Source organism: Odocoileus virginianus, chromosome 1, assembly GCF_023699985.2.
Source record: "Odocoileus virginianus isolate 20LAN1187 ecotype Illinois chromosome 1, Ovbor_1.2, whole genome shotgun sequence".
Classification (NCBI taxonomy): Eukaryota; Metazoa; Chordata; class Mammalia; order Artiodactyla; family Cervidae; genus Odocoileus; species Odocoileus virginianus.
The window spans coordinates 69,126,634-69,141,149 of NC_069674.1; the positions used below are offsets into that span (position 1 = coordinate 69,126,634).

Consider the following 14,516-nt stretch of genomic DNA (forward strand, 5'->3'; position numbering starts at 1 on the left):
ACCCACTCCAGTGTTCTTGCCTGGAGAATCCCAGGGACTGGGGAGCCTGGTGGGCTGCACAGAGTCAGACATGACTGAAGCGACTTAGCAGCAGCAGCAGCAAGCACCACGCTTCCAAATATTGAAAGCATAGAAAAGTGGTCTCCATTATTGTTACTAGTGGTGGGATTTTTTTTTTTTTTAAAGGTTTTTAAAACATTCTCTGCACTTTCTTGGTCAAGCTTCATGTCGCTAACAGCAGGGGGTTCCTCACCTAACTTCCACATTTCTCAAGTCGAATTCAGTAGCTTCAGGGACAGCCCCCGATCCCCCACCCTCCTAAATTGGGCAGAGATTATAGCTCCTGGGGGTGCTGGGCAGGGGTCAGTTCTCTGGGTTTTCAGGGAGTCACTGCAGAAGGCACCAGCCCAGAAGCCTGTTCCTTCAGTACTGCAAACTATTTTACAAGCACCAATTTTCCCAATTGGTTTTGTGCTTAAATCCTAGTTTGGTTCATATTTCTTGCACTAAGAGTATACTATTCCAAAAATGAGGGCCGAGGGGGCTTGCCTTTATTTTAAGTGGAGAATCAGGACATTTGTACAGAAATGTTTATAATTCCAGAAAACCATGCCATGTGCCAAAGGAGCAGCAGGACAGCGTGGGTCTGAGGGGCTCCCAGGCAAATATCCTCACCACCCCAGCTTTCTTAGGCTTCACAGCAGGGTGGGACTTGAAGGAACCGTCTTCAAAGACCGAGCAGTGTGCATTCCAGCTGCTTTCCTGTTCCAGCGGGCCGTGGCCTTTGCCTTGCTCCTGCTTCCTCGTTTCCTCCTCCACACCTTCCTTTGTGTAACTGCCCATGTGGAGCTCCCTTCCTTTTCTCCTAAACGCCAAGCCCCTTTCTCCTGCCATCTTTTTTACCAGCGTGACTCCTTTCAGAGTATCCATGTGTCTGTATGTTTCAAAGAAGTTCATAGTCTGCAGCAAGCGTGACTAAATGGATGTCGTTTATTTATTTCAGGATATGAGCCCCTGCTGACTGCCAAGCATTGTCCCAGCGCACAAGGACTCCGCAGAGTTGCTGTTTGTTGTTTGCTAGGGGAGCCTCCACCGTCTGAAGGCAGCTCGAGAAGCTGAACATGGGGATTTCTGTTGCTGCCCGTGCCTAATGAGCATTTGATTAGCTTTGTCCAAAATGAACAGAAATTCAAAATGACCCATTCCAAGCCTGTAGAGTCAACCTGGACTGACTCTCCCTATAAGAAGCTTTCCACATGAAGATTCTGGCTTGGCAGGCAGGAAAGGCTTTAGTATTTTAGTTGAACCCACTGTAGCTTTTCCAGGGGTAAAACCAGCCATGAGTGCAGCTCAGAAGGCTGGTGTTCCAGCACTTCTCTAGGTGGAGACACCACGAGCATTTCTCAGGTGCCTCTCTCACCAGAGATGCTCACTGAGCCACTGCACTGAGGCCTCAGCTCCTACTCAGGAAGCTCCCGTCCCTGGTCTGCCATCTGCTCACCTCCTGTTGGTGAGATCAAAGCGGTACTTCTGTTCTGCTTCAAGTGTCACTACTAAAGAGAGAGTACTATGGGCCTGTGTCAGTCGCGTATTCCAGAGAAATGGAACTAAGAGATCTGTAATATATAGTGAAGGAGTTTTATTTTAAAGAATTGGTGCATGCCCTTGTGGAGACCTGGAAGTCCAAAATCAGATGGTAGAGGCCAGCAGCAGGCTGGAGACTCAGGAAACAGTTGTGGTTTGTATCCACAGGTTCTGCTAGCAAGCCAGGAAGAGCTGATGCTACAGATGCAGGAGTAAGGTAGTCTGCTGGCAGAATGTGCTTTTGCTATGCGAAGGTCAGCCTTTTGTGCTATTTACGCTTTCAACTGATTAGATGAGGTCCACCCACATAATGGAAGATAATCTGCTTTATCTAAAGTCCACTGATTTAACGTAAACCTCATCCAAAAACATGCTCGCAGAAATATCCAGAATAATATTGGACCAGATATCTGGGCACTGTGTCCCAGCCAAGTTGACACATAAAATTAACCATCACAGACCCTTTTTACTAAGCGACAGGAAGGAACTGTCTCCTACTCTTTCTTCCTGCTGTACCATTTCTCTGGTGCAGTCACTTCATCATAGGTACCCCCCATCCAGCTTCCTGTGTCCCCGACCTGGTATGATTTTCCTTGGAGGTCAGTGACGGGGGGGTTGAGGTAGAAGAAGGGGTGCTGGACTAGAAGATAGTTAGAGGAACACTGAACTCAAAATCTACTCTTCTCATGAATTCCCAGCCTATATGTCCAGACCAAGAAAGAGAACTCTCATTGCTCTCAGGTTTCCTTCCACAGCAGCCTTCACCCCCAGGTCAGAGGAAGATCATTTCCCACCCTTCACCAACATCTTGGCTCTGGAGCTCAAGTTTAGCCAACCACTGTCTCTCTAAGGAGATACATCTCCAGTTGGTCAGCCCCAGTAGCCCGTGGTGTGAGTACAAAACTTCCTGATTCCATGTATGTGGTTTTGTTGAACTATGGGGACATTAGTCATGTTTACTGTTGATGGAAAACAAAGAAAAGCTGTAACCAAGGCCTCACTGTGGTTCTTAACTATTGCTCACTAACTGTAATAAGATTATAAAAAGGCCCCAAATAGAAAGTGTATACACGGTCAGAGTAAACAGGATCAGAGACCAGACTACTCCTACAGGGACGGATGGTGACTTGTCTCCTTCGCTGGAATAAGTTTGTGTACACACCCTCCCTGATGCTGCCTGTGTATTTCCTGTTTTATTGAGATACAATTCACATTTCATACCATTCACCCATTTAACATGTATGACTCAATGGTTTTTAGTATAATCACAGAGTTGTGCAACCATCACCACAAAGAATTTTGGAATATTTCATCATCCCCTAAACAAACCCCATACCCATAAACAGCCACTCTGATTGCTTCTCTCCCTGCAAAATTCCCAGATCCTAGGCAGCCACTAATCTACTTCTTGTACCTTATGGATTTACCTATTCTGGACATTTCATTAAATGGAATCATATAATATGTGGTTATGACCAATTTTCACAAACATAAAATTAGCTTAGATCTTGTCATGATAATTAGACCAAGCCCTCACTTCCCAGAGATACCGGTCACATTGCTCATCTCAGTACAACAGGCAAATAAGTATCTAAGCAGTAGGAAAGTCAGATTCTGAATTTCTAGCAGCCCTAAGCAGGCAGAAATCCTGGATTCCGTGTCAGTCTGACTTACAGTCAAAGGAAATCTCAAGGGGTGTTTAGTAGACAAGGCACTTGTGATCACATGAAGAGCCTGCTGAACAGTTCTGTCCGGCAGGCCAGGTGGCGAATTTCCTGGAGTCCAGCTGTACCCTTTAAGATGTGTTTCTTGGGAAATTAGCTCTCTTAGCTCTTGTAATTCTCTTCCCAAGGAGAAATAAGTAAATATGAAATAGGCATTTTATCTCTATGTCCTGACTGAATAAGACATGGACACAGAGGGTGTAAAATCAAACGTGTACAGTATCAGAGCCAGACCCCCAGGACCAAAGATCCAGAGCATGCTGCCCCACAATGCGGTGCATTTGGCAGGTTCCAAGAAGGAAGTGCCGAGAACTGGAGTCAGTGCTCTGAAATGGTGAGAACAGCTAGCTATTCAAAACAAAGGAAACACTCATTATTAGCCAGCTCTCAATCGCCTGTCTCTAAGGCCTGTGGTATGATTTTCCATTCTCAGAGTCTGAGAATTATAAAATGTGGCTTAAAAAGAAATGAGTTCTTAAACCTAAGAGTTTAAGGATCCTTCAGCCAGTTCATGAGGCTAATCAGGACCCATGTTTGTGACAAAGCTCCTTGTAGAGGTTACAGAAGGCTGGTCCATTGGAAAAAGGTACTGGCCAGATGAGCAAACTTGAGCTTGAAGGGAAAGAATGACGGAGTTTACATAACAGCAATGACCGAAGTGAGAATGAAAGGGGAGGAGGGTGGAGCATGTCCCTGACCACAGCTCATTCCAAACATGGCCTGGGAGTCAAATCCTCTCAATAAAGAACTCCAATGACGCCTAAGCTTTGTGCAAAGGTTTCAGAGACAGAAGATCATGGCTATTCCCTCTCTTTCATGCAAATTTATACAAAGCTCAAGTTATTTTCATAGGCCTTTGGAAAATGACAGCTTGCCTTCCCTGAGAGCCCATGCTTGGTCAGAGGAATGAAGAAAACAAATTACTCAGCTTATCTAGTCAATTAAGCTGGCAGACAAATACATTCTAAAAGGAATCTAAACAAGGAAAAGTTTGGAACATGGCCGTTACTTTATAAACTGCCTTACACTGTTTTTATAATCCCTTGTGATTTCTCCTCTCCCCTTCTGCATTTTAATCTTGAAGGCGGGGGGTATGTATTTTCCTTCTGTGCTGGCATTCACTGTGCCCAGCACACATGGGACAGGGAACTCTATCACTTTAGGCTGGTGGTTTGAAGCCAAGAACCCACACTCAGGCAGGCAATGGTGACACAAGGCAGAAGAAGCAAAATTTTCGACAAATTAAGCAAATCAATTTGCGACTAATCAATAGTTAGTTGTAGCATCTTGAAACCCATTCCAAGACCCAAAGTGTTTTAGAAATTAATCCCATGAAATGTGTTGCACATTTTAGTGAACTGAAAGCAAAATTACGGTTTTACAAGGAATGTATATTTTAATAAATCATGTGTGTAATCCCTTGAAACAGTCTAGAAAATTTTATTTTTCTTGGCTGGGTGCAAACGTGTTAAATGAAGTTGAAATGCAAGGAAAGAAAATGCAAAGGTCCTGTGTTGAAGAAGAGTTTTCTCATTCTGGGAAGGAAAAAAAAAAAAAAAACAACCCAAAAGGTCATGCTGCTTTCTGAAGTGCTGCAGCCAAAGAAAATAATGCAGATACAAGCTGGACTAACCAAAAAATGGGCAAAAGATCTAAATAGATATTTCTTCAAAGAAGACATACAGATGGCCAAGAGGCACATGAAAAGATGCTCAACATCATCACTAATTATCAGAGAAGTGCAAATCTAAACTTACAATAAAGTACCACCTCACACTGTCAGAATGGCTACCATTAAAAAAATATACAAGCAATATATGCTGGAGAGGGTGTGGAGAAAAGGGGACCCTCCTACACTGTTGGTGGGAATGTAAATTGGACAGTCGCTAATTTAAGAAACCTGCATACTGCTAATAACAGTATGCAGGTTTCTTAAAAACCTAAAAATGGGACTTCCCTGGTGCTCCAGTGGTTAAGAATCTGCCTTGCAATGTAGGGGACATGATTTCAATCCCCAGTCGGGGAACTAAGATCCCACACACCAAAGGGCAGTTGAGCCTGGACACTGCAAGTCCACACCCTGAGCTCCAATTGCAGAACCCGTGCGCCACAAGGAGAGAGAAGGCCGCACCGGAATGACATCCTGAGAGGCGCAGCGGAGACCCAGCACAACCAAATGAGTAAATAAACGTCAAAAAATAAAAATCATTAAGCGTCAAAGGAAAAAGCAAAGCTCGGGAATAGTAAAACAAACAAACAAACAAACAAAGCCTAAAACTACCATATGATCCGGCAATCCCACTCCCGGGCATATATGAGGCGAAAACCATAATTCACAAAGATACAGGCACCCAGTGTTCACTGCAGCACTATTTACAATAGCCAGGACACGGAACCTACCTAAACGCCCATTACAAAGCAATGGTAAAGAAGATGTGGTCCGTGTATATGATGGGATATTACTCAGTCATAAGAAAGAACAAAAGAATGCCATTTGCAGCAACACGGATGGACCTGGAGGTCGTCATAGTGAGTGAAGTAAGTCAGACAGAGAAAGACAAATATCATATGATATTGCTTGTATGTGGAATCTAAAAAACTGGTACAAATGAACCTATTTACAAAACAGAAATAGAGTCACAGATGTAGAAAACAAATTTATGGTCACCAAGGGGGAAAATGGGGGCGGGGAATAGGGATTAAATTGGGAGACTGGGATTGACATATACACACTATTATATATAAAATAAATTACTAATAAGAACCTACTGTGAGCACTGTAATGACCTATATGGGAAAAGAGTCTAAAAAAGATTGGATATATGTATATTATAACCAATTCACTCTGCAGATACAGCAGAAGCTAACACAACACTGTAAATCAACTATATTTCAATAAAAATTAATTTAAAAAATAAAATTAAAAAGAGTGAATATATGTATAACTGATTCACTTTCTTGTACAGTAGAAACTAATACAACATTGTAAAGCAACTATATTCCAATAAAAATTAATTTTAAAAACTTAGAAAGTACAAATTGGGGGATGGAAATACTGACCTTATGAAATTTAATGTTTTAGTTGCCCCTCCCCCAACACGTGGGCACCACTAATGTCCATTTCCAAGTTAGTGGTTCTCATCTAGGATGCTTGAGATAGTTACTAGGAGGTTATTAAAAAGTCAGGTGCCGGGGCTCAACTTAGACCTACTGAATCTGGGGCAAGATTTCTGATATTGAATATTTTTAAAAGCTCAACAGGTCATGGTATTATAGCTGGGTCTGTGGATTGTACCTTGAAGATACACTGAAGTAGACTGCTGCTATGGACTGTTTCCCTTCCATATGGCTATGCTGAAGCCCTAACTCCTGTGATGATATTTGGAAATGAAATCTCTAAGAGATCATTAGTTTAAGGTGGCAGCATTGAGACTGGGGCCCTCATGATGGGATTAGAGAAGGGACATCCAGGCCCTCACGCTTTCTCTCCATGTAAGGACACAGTCAGAAGGCTGCTATTTTTGAGCAAGGAAGAAGGCAATCATTAGGAACTGAATCTGCTGACACCTTGATCTTGGACTTTCAGCCTCCACAACAGTGAGAAATAAATATTGTTTAAGCCACCCCATCTATGGTATTTTGCTGTGGTAACCCTAGCTGACAAAGATAAGCATGAAGTAGATACATGGAGTTTCCCCTGCTCTGTAATGCTGGAAAAGCTGCAGTCATATCATAGCACAGAGTTTTTCAAATAGTTTGAGGTCACATTTTCTATACACATTCAAATTTATATTATGCTAGGCCTTGGAACACTCATATGTAAATGCTGAGTCAAGCATCTAAGTCATGGTTGGGTGGGAATGGATTCGGTAAAGATAAATGTTTTTGAAACTGTTCTAGACAGTCTATTCCTTTTTGTAATACTTAGCATGTTTTTTGTCCTATATTTCATTTGTGTACAGGCTTTCTTTGCCACTAGATCATAAACTAGCTTCAAAGAGGCAGTTCCTTTGCCTCTTTGTGGATTGGCATGACCAATCCACATCTGCAGCCTCCCAGTTTAACTGAGTACCTGGCACACAGTAAGTGTTCAATTAATATTGAATGAAATGCTTGTTCAATGAATTATACTTTCAAACATTTTGAAGGACAGTTTTCTGCTCAAATAAAAAAGCAACAACAACATCAACAACACTTCATTACTGGACATTTTCAAACACAAAACCATAAAATAAGCTCCTATACACTCATCATCCTGCTTAAAACATTACCAACCTATGACCTATCATGTTTCAACTATATCCTTCCACTCCATGTACCCCCAGATTCCACAACATACACAATTACTTTAACAAAAACCCCACACCTTACCTCATTTCATCCATTTTCTTCAGCGTCTATCTCTTTAGGATAAAGACCCTTCAAAGAAAATAGGACAAAATATAATTACAATAACACTATCAAGCTTGAAAAGATTAACTATAATTTTAATACCATAAAATATCCAGTTAGTATTCAAATTTTTCCAATTGTATCATAAATAATATTTTTGTTTTTGTCTGTCTGAATCAGGACCCAATGCCCCCAAGGCGAATTTACCTCTTGATCTGTCTTTCAAGTTTTTTAACCACCAAATTTCCCTTCTTTTTCTCTTCTTGCAACTTTTTGTTTGTGTTGTTGAAAAAGCCAGTTTATTTGTCCTGTAGAGATTTCCACATTCTGGACTTGCCTGATTATATTTTTGTGACATCATGTTCCCCTAATGTGTTCCCTAATCCTGCAAACTGGTAGGTAGAATGATATCTATCTAGAAGGTTGATAAAATTCAGGCCCCACCACCTGCCCGAAAACTGCTTTTCTTGGTAGGGGATGAGGACAAAAAGGCTTCTCTTTTGGTTACTATTGTTGCATAAAAAATATATAACTTAGCTCAGCAGCTTAAATAACTACTTTTTTTAAACTAATTTATTTTTAATTGGAGGATAATTGCTTTACAATGTTGTGTTGCTTTCTGCCATATATCAACACGAATCAGCTATAGATACACATATGTCCCCTCACTCTTTTTTTTTTGTCCCCTCACTCTTGAACCTCTCTCCCACCTCCCACACCCCATTGTACCTCTTAACTTTTAAATTTTGCTCATGATGTTTGGGGTCAGGAATTTGGAAAGGAAAACAGGTACAGTTTACCTTTGCTTCAAGGTGTCTAGGGGCTTAGCTCAGGCTAAAAACTATACACATACCCCAATACCAATATTACCACTGCACATGGAATATAGTTTTAAATTTCTTTATAGTCTGTTATGGGCTGAACTGTGTGCCTCCAAATTTATATGCTGAAATACCTCAGAAAGTGACAATATCTGGAGATAGGGTCTTCAAAGGGGTAATTAAGGTTGAATTCATTAGGGCGGGTCCTAATCCTATGGCTGGTGGTGTTATAAGAAGAGGAGATTAAGACAGAGACTGCACAGAAGACTGTGTGAAGACTCGGGGAGAAAATAGCCATCTACATGCCAAGGAGAGGCGCCTCAGAAGAAACCAATCCTGCTGAGCCCTTGAGCTTGGACTTCTAGCTTCTAGAACTGTGAGGTAGGAAACTTCTGTTGTGTAAGCCACCCAGCCTACAGTATTTTTTCACAGCAGCCCTGGCAAACTATGACACAGTTCCTTTTATCTTTAGGATCTATCACAGTAGGGACAGAGTTAGCTTACTATATTATAAAGTTATTAGAAATAATTCCTTTCTGTATAGTTGCCACTAATTCAATACACAGATTCATTTGCTCTCAATCTTTAGGAATTTCTTTTTTTAACCCATCTTGTAAAATTTTTGCTTTATAATATTTAAAACATAGACATGGTTCCAAAGTCAACCCTACAAACTAAAGAACACTGAGAGAAGTCAAGTCTTCTGTGTAATTTTCTCCTCTTCACTCAACCCCCTTCTCCTTGAAGATAACCAGTTTTCCTAGTGTTTGGTTTATATTCCATACATATAAGTAGCTGTATTTCCCTTCTTCAGATAATACTAGTATACTCGACATGCTGTTGCACATCTTGTGTTTTTCATTTAACAATATATTCCAGAGATCATGTGAATATACAGAGCCACTTCTTTTCTACAGCTGCACAGTACTCCATTTGCATAGACTCCTTTCTAGGTGGACATGGGTGTTGTTTTCAGTCTTGCGCTATTACATAAAGTAGCTTCTTCGGCTGCCTGAGACTTTAGGATAAAATCTGATTAACTCTGCCAACATCCTATGTCCACCCCTGTCTCAAACTGAGTTACTGATAGTTTACCCTGATTGCTAAAATATTCCATCTTTCATTCTTTCTTACCTTATTTGGCATAGGAAATCCTTAGCATGAATAACTCAAAATTCTATATTCAAAATAATACTCATTGGGTGTCTGAAGGAAAAAAGCAGCAATTTTTAGTTCTGTGGGTTACTTACTATTTAGCAACTTAGTCTCCTCGCCCTCCCTCCCTCCTTCCTGCCCTAAGCAAGACCAAAGTCAGGGGTTGTAGGAATGCTTCTGGTTCAGCATTCCTTACATCTAGATGAGGAGTCAGACCACATCTCAGGTACCATCTCCCCACTGCTGATGTGGAGAACAATCTGCCTTCACTTATTCGGTAAATATTTAATGGATCAGTGCTATGTGTCACACATCATGCTAGGTGCTAAGGACAAAGTAGTGAACCAGACCTCATTATCTATTTTCCTGGAGCTCAGACAGAGGTCCTTAGGTTCTGTGACTGGCTCAAGCCATTTTGGTCCACACAAAAAACAGAACTTAGTTATCCTTCCCAAGTAGCTCACAGCTTCAAGAATATCGTCATCTGGAGAAGGAAATGGCAACCCACTCCAGTGTTCTTGCCTGGAGAATCCCAGGGACGGTGGAGCCTGGTGGGCTGCCGTCTATGGGGTCGCACAGAGTCGGACACGACTGAAGTGACTTAGCAGCAGTAGCAGTGGCTATATAACATTCAGCCGAAGACTAGCAGGATGAAGACTAGCAGAAGACTACTCTTTCTGCCCCCTTCTGATGCCTGTGTCAGAAGCTTTCTCTATCTCCTTTATACTTTAATAAAACTTTATCACACACACACACAAAAAAAGAAAAAAAAGAATATCGTCATCTTCCCAAGGTTAACACCAGACTGAGACTTTCTCCTCTTTGTATGAAAGTGATGGCATGCTCAGTCATTTCAGTCATGTCTGAGCTTTGCAACCCCATGGACTGTAGCCCACCAGGCTCCTCCATCCATGGGATTCTCCAAGCAAGAATACTGGAGTGGGTTGCCATTCCCTTCTCCAGGGGATCTTTCCAACCCAGGTTTCCCACATTACAGGCAGATTCTTTACCATCTGAGCCACAAGGGAAGCCCAGAAAGTGATGGGAAAAGGCCCAAAAGGTTTGGCAGTACTTTCAAGGCTTCGCTCTCAGGTGGACAGATTGTAGATCCAATGGGAGCAAATGCTCTAATTTTAATGGATAGCAGTAAGGCTTTCCTTTACATGCCTCTTCTAAATCAACCATGTCTCAGTCTTAATTTCACATTTATTTTGCTCTGGACTCCCAAATTCTTTTTATAAGAGCAACAATCATCATTCATTGAATATTAAATATGCTCCAGGCATCGTGCTAAGTCTTTTCCACTTAAATCATGTAGTTACCTCCAATTATAAGGTAGGTACTATTATTATTGGGTTTCTCAGGTGGCTCAGTGGTAAAGAATTCACCTGCCAATACAGGAGATGTGGGTTCAATCCCTGAGTTAGGAAGATCCCCTGGAGAAGGAAAAGGATACCCACTCCAGTATTCCTGCCTGGGAAATCCCATGGACAGAGGAGCCTGGCAGGCTACAGTCCACAGGGTTTCTAAAGAGTCGGACATGACGAGATTAAACAACAGTACTGTTATGAGGAGCACACTGAGGTTTAGAGATATTAAATAACACGCCAAGGTCACACATCTAATAAGGGCAGACACAATTAGAGAAATCAGACTGGGGCAGGTAAGGCAGTCTCTACTATGACTAATTGGCTATAACTAGAAAAATAATAGTAACAGCTAAGTTTTACTGAGCTCTTACTATTGTACCAAGTACTATGTGTTTATGCATATTTATGGGGCTTCTAGGGTGGAAAAAAAATTCTTCCTCACCCCTGATATTTCCTTCCACAGGGCAGAAGAAGCACTTCTGGCATAAAATTTCTGACCTCTCCTTTTTCCTTGACTCACTCGTCCCGAGGAGCGGAGAGGGACAGGAGGCCACCGAAGGGGAGGAGAAGCAGTTTCTCCGCGGTGAGTATGTGGGTAGGAAGCCTCTCTCTTCTTTCTTTCCGCAGCAGGTCTCCTCCAGAACCCCTGTTGGTTCTCTTCTCTCCTAATGCCTGGTTTTCAGGGACAGTTCACAACTGGGCGGCCTGCCCCGGCCAAGTGGTACCTTGCCTAATTCTGGGGTTCACTTACCCACACATACAAACCACTGACTTCAATATAAAACCTATGAGAGTAAAGTTGATATTTTGATTCCATTTATTTGACTTGTTCACGTCCATTCCTTAACTACTCAGAGCTTTGTAATGGATGAGGGGTGTCCTTTATTATATCCTCTTGAAACCCCAACATTATCAACCCATTTAATTCTAGTAAGACTTCCATTAAGAAAGTACTCTTATCCTCTCAGATGAGGAAACGAAGCAGTCCTCATTTGGCCTCTCCCTTGAAGGATAAATATTTGCTCTCAGTTCAGGATCAGAAGAAACTAAAGCACGTGAGAAAGTCTGCAAACTGTTAAAAGCTATACAAACAGAAGGCCAGAGAGCGGTGGTTCTGGCTCTGACGCTGGCAGTGGGACTCGGATTGGTTAACTTTCCTGCTTCCCGTTCCTTTATCAGTAAAGCGAGGGTTACGAGAGGCTGCGGGTTGCAGCTTGGTCCTGCTCTACCGTTCAGACTGTGAATCAATGGTGACTCGCCACTGACTGTTTCCCCTGGCTTCCTCTGCGTCATTGTGGACTCTTGGAGGCTGACTTTTCCTTTGATCGAGCTGGGCCCAGTCTCTGGGGGACACTAGGTGCTTGAGATTCCCCCTCCGTAACCGGCTCTGCCTTCTGAGGTTTGCTGCTCGGTTGCCTTTGGTTGCGCGGCAACATAACTCACGCCCACACTTCCGGTCCTGAGAGCCGGATCTGCTGTCGTCGGGCTGTCGTTGAAGGGGCTTCCCCCACCCTGCTGCATTTCCTTGCTTCCTTACAAGGGCCAGATGATGACTCCCTAGTCATTCCTAGGAAGTTGTGGGGACTGAAAAACATGCACATATACATCAGGTCAGCATTAGGAAGAAAAACGTCAAGAGAGCCAGGATTAAAGCCTGGTTTGGGACAGTGAGTTCTGCCATTGCAAAAGCCTGTGCTTTCAATGGCACCGTGAAATCTCGTTGAGTCACCAGGTTCTGGGGGGATGAGGCCATATGGCAGGCCTACACTGTGTTTCATCTGATTCCGAAACTCTGGTGGTTTAACACCGGAAGACAGCAAAATAGCAAAGAACAGGAAGTGGAAAAAACATTTTGCCTAGTGGAAACTACCTCTCCTTCACCTGCATTCCTCCAAAACAGCAGTCAAATTAGCACAGATACCTCCTTTTGGCGGGGGCGGGGATCCGGGCATCCCCACCCAGATGGTGCCTCCCCAGAAAGGACTTTGTTGATGAATTTGATACCCCAGTTCTTCAGAGGAGTTCTAAAGGCTTAATTAGAGGAACCTGAGGTTGTGTCTCCCTGCTTCCATAACAAGATAGCTCACTCTCTTGCATTTTTTGAAAAAATAAATTGCTGTGGGGTTGGGACACGAGAATAGAGCCAGAGCCAAGCTCTAAACCAGCGAAAGGAAATGTTTACATGCTGGGAAGTATTGGGACTACTCCTCCATAGGGAGGAGCAGAGATGTGTTTGGTTTGACCAAGGGGAACAGAGGAATAAGACAAGCACAGGTTTTGAAAGTGCAAAAGGGTGGGGAGGTCAGTGTGTACCAGAGGGAACAGGCAGTCAGGATAAGAAAGACTCCTCTGTCCTTCTGAACTTTGCCCTCATAGGACCTGTCCCCACCCACCACCAGCAGACACTTCCTCACTTAGGTGGGGGAGGGAGGCTGTGACCCTCTGTGGCATTGTTCCCAGGATGAAAAATATGGGTGTTGGCAACCATATCAAAGGCCTGGAATTGTTCAGAAATCTTTACACCTCTGATCACCAGACTGCAGAGCCCAAGGGCCATTCAAGGCCTGTGGAAACTTTGGAACAATAGACTTGGCCCCCTGCCTATCTGTTTCCCTGGCTTTCTGACAGACGTATTGGGCTTTAGACCAATCACCAACTTACCGATCTCCTTCAAGCTGGTTCTCACTAGTTAAAGTCTAGGCTGAAGCCAACAGCAGTTAGAGACGGAGAGCTGAAGTTGGTGCACTCCACTCTTCTGGGACTGAAACTAGCCTGACTGAGTGAGGTACTCGCCTCAGTACACACTTTAAGGGAGTGCCAAGAAACTCAATGAACAAGATAAATAATATTTAATATCATTAAAATGTTTTCTGATATTTTGTTCATCATAGATTATTTTGCATTAGTTTTGATTTTCTAAAATGATTAATATGAATATTATTAATCTTAAAATTACTGAGGTTTTTGGTGCCCCCTTAAATTTTATACCTTGTGGGGAGTACCTTAATCATCTCACCCTAGACTTCAGTCCTGATGAGAAATGATTCACAAAGGGTCAAAAATAGGAGATGTGGAAAAGCTCTGTGAAGACTAATCAGGAGGTGAGGATCCTTCAGAAGGTGTGGAGAGTGTGGCCCTGATATCCCAGGCCTGGATACAGAAGTTGGGTGAAGATATGACAAAAATCAGCCTTGTTACAGAGAATTCTGCCAGGGAATACAGCTGGAAAGTTCTCTCCCAGGGCTTTGTCCAGTCCACCTGAAACCATTCATGGGGAAGCTGGGGCAAGTGTTAGCAGCAGGTTGTTGCCTACTTGTATCATCTGAAAAGGATTGAAAAAGTTCTTTTTCCCCAAGGTCACAACGGGTACACCACAGTAGAGTGGTCAGTCCTTTGGCTCTTGAAGTTGTTTTGGTTTGAAAGAAACTGCTGTTGTTATGTTTAAAAATAACTGGACCAAATAATGATCT

At 42.7% G+C, this 14,516-nt stretch overlaps 1 long non-coding RNA gene across 1 annotated transcript in view; it reads right to left on the reverse strand.

The window, feature by feature from the left end:
• The window catches only part of LOC110146579 (uncharacterized), a 43,671-nt gene extending 29,740 nt beyond the window's left edge, over positions 1-13,931 (reverse strand). Inside the window, exons 1-3 of the long non-coding RNA XR_002316585.2 lie at positions 13,708-13,931; positions 11,489-12,630; positions 7,680-7,727 (exon numbers count right to left, since the gene is read on the reverse strand). This is a non-coding gene — a long non-coding RNA (uncharacterized lncRNA). The remainder of the gene's footprint in view (positions 1-7,679; positions 7,728-11,488; positions 12,631-13,707) is intronic.
• Positions 13,932-14,516: the final 585 nt, after the last annotated feature.